Source organism: Pinus tabuliformis, chromosome 6 (assembly GCF_031772625.1).
Source record: "Pinus tabuliformis cultivar Carrire ecotype Pingquan chromosome 6, CPIR1, whole genome shotgun sequence".
Taxonomy (NCBI): Eukaryota; Viridiplantae; Streptophyta; class Pinopsida; order Pinales; family Pinaceae; genus Pinus; species Pinus tabuliformis.
In genome coordinates this window covers 296,497,122-296,499,514 of record NC_142292.1, presented here as the reverse complement: position 1 = coordinate 296,499,514, position 2,393 = coordinate 296,497,122, and the positions used below count along the sequence as shown (strand labels likewise).

The window sequence follows — 2,393 nt, the reverse complement described above, 5'->3', positions numbered from 1 at the left end:
GAAAAAGAATATTTAAATAATGATATTAGTTTATTATTTTATTAAAAAATATTACTAAGTAATGGCTATATTAAATGGCTAGTTTTTGAAAAATAATATTTAAATTATGACATTAGTTTATTAATTTATTAAAAACAAATTTTAATAAGTATTTACTATATTAAACAACTAGTTTTTGAAAAATAATATTTAAATTAATTTATTAAAAAAAATCAAATTCTAAACAAACAAAAAAAGTCAATTTTTAAAAAATGAGTGAAAACCAGACAAGATCATTTAATAAATAAAATAATTAATGGAAATAAAATAAACTAAATTAAAAATCATTAATAGAAAAATAAATAAAATAAAACAAAAATATACACAATTCAAAATATATATATATATATATATTCAAAGAAAAATAATCAATAAAATAAAACATGGTCAACAATAAAATATGAGGTTAATGTTCATTAAACAAATAAAAAAAATACTAAAAGGAGTTATGAACTAATAGGATAACAAAATACATAAAAAACACGAAAGATCAAGAAAATAAACTCTAATGAAGAATAAATCAACAACAAATACTATAAAAAAGATGGCAATACCTACATATATAAACAAACAAACAAAATAAATCTGAAAAAGAAGCCTAAAAAACTAGGAGGACAAGACAGGGACCCAACTTCTACTAATATTCCAACCATCATCTCTATTCAAATTATTGGGTTTTTTTTCCAATTTCTAAGGCCTTCCTCAATTTACGATGATGGAAATGACTAACCCTAACAACGACTTGGCCCTCCTCAATACAAATGTGATGCTTAGATGTATTTGCATGCTTTGTCAAAGCAAAGAAACAGGTCCTACCATGCTTAATGTCATAGACATACTCATGAAACTTATAATTACTTCCATATTTTTCCCAAAAAAACTAATTTAGAAAGTGTAATAAAATTAATTTTCCCTTATATATAATTTATAAGTAATTCCATTTTTTTCCGAGAGAACTAATTTTGGTAGGTGTAATAAAATAATTCTATCATTATATGATTTATTAAATATTTTAAAACCTCTATTTATTATGTCATTTTTAAAAAAATTGGTAATTTTCATTAAAAAACTTTTTGAGAATTAATCTTTCATTGGAAGACTTTTTAAAGATTAAAATTTTGTAAATTTTCATTGAAACACTTTTTGAAGATTACAATAACATATAAATAATTTCGCAAAATTCCGTTGAAACACTTTTTGAGAATTACAATAATCGTATAAATAATTTCGCAAAATTCCGTTGAAACACTTTTTGAAAATTACAATAATCGCATAAATAATTTCGTAAAATTCCGTTGAAACACTTTCGAAGAATAGGATGAAAAGATGAGGTTCTACCGAGACTTGAACTCGGGCTATTGGATTCAGAGTCCAATGTCCTGACCACTAGACCATAGAACCAATTGATAACAATTAATGTACTAGATTAATATAATTATATATGAATTCTATCCAGTGCCATAATCAGAAACCTTGTCAATTAGACACCAGTGCCTTTGCACACAGGTTACTAACTGCAATGGAGGCACAACCTACAGCCGGCATCCCCTCCTCCATGGTGGAGGCTTTTCCAGCCATTGGATGTGCACCAATGCCATCTAGGTAACTCTCTGACATAAAAACTCAGTGCGTTTACAGCAATATTATATACAGAAACCAAGCATGAATGCTGGGCTATCCCAACTTTTATATCCTGTATAAATTTAATACCAAGTCTGATAGTGCATACGCATTTGTTTTGATGTCCATGTCCATACCAGGTACAGGAAAAATAAAACTCATTGGGTGTGCATATATCTTTATCTCGAGTGATTAACCATTATCAGGGAGCTGATTTGAGGCGTTCATATGGGTTTAGGTTTACATTATTAATATAATAATGTTGGTATCTTATTTTCTAGTCTGTGAGAGTGCCATATTTTTTTTTAAGTGCTGAAGGCAATTAAAAAACATATTTAAAACTATTACCATAATATACTTTATATGAGTTCAACTTTGGGAATTGAATTGAGGCTAGGTTTTCAGGCCAAGCATTACAGAACGTGCTAATTGCTCCTAATAAGCCATTCATATCTATTTGGTACTGAGCTGAAGTTCCTAATTTCTCTGTTGCTGCTACTATCCTCTAAGGTGGCTGGATGGTGTTCATGCATGGGATGTAAATCCTTAATAAAACATATGCATATTAAACACAGATGGGTAAATGCCTGTACACAATCAATTACTGCAGCATTATTTGGGGGTGGACTGAAGTTCCATTACTCCTACTATCCCTTTGAAGTGGGTTGTAGGTGATCCTGCATGGTACACAAAAGTTTCATAAAACCCATGCATATTGAACACATGGGTAAAAA

At 28.5% G+C, this 2,393-nt stretch overlaps 1 non-coding gene across 1 annotated transcript; it reads right to left on the bottom strand.

Moving 5' to 3' along the window:
- Positions 1-1,368: 1,368 nt before the first annotated feature.
- On the bottom strand, positions 1,369-1,440 carry TRNAQ-CUG (transfer RNA glutamine (anticodon CUG)). Its single transcript has one exon. It is a non-coding gene; the product is annotated as a tRNA-Gln (tRNA).
- Positions 1,441-2,393: the final 953 nt, after the last annotated feature.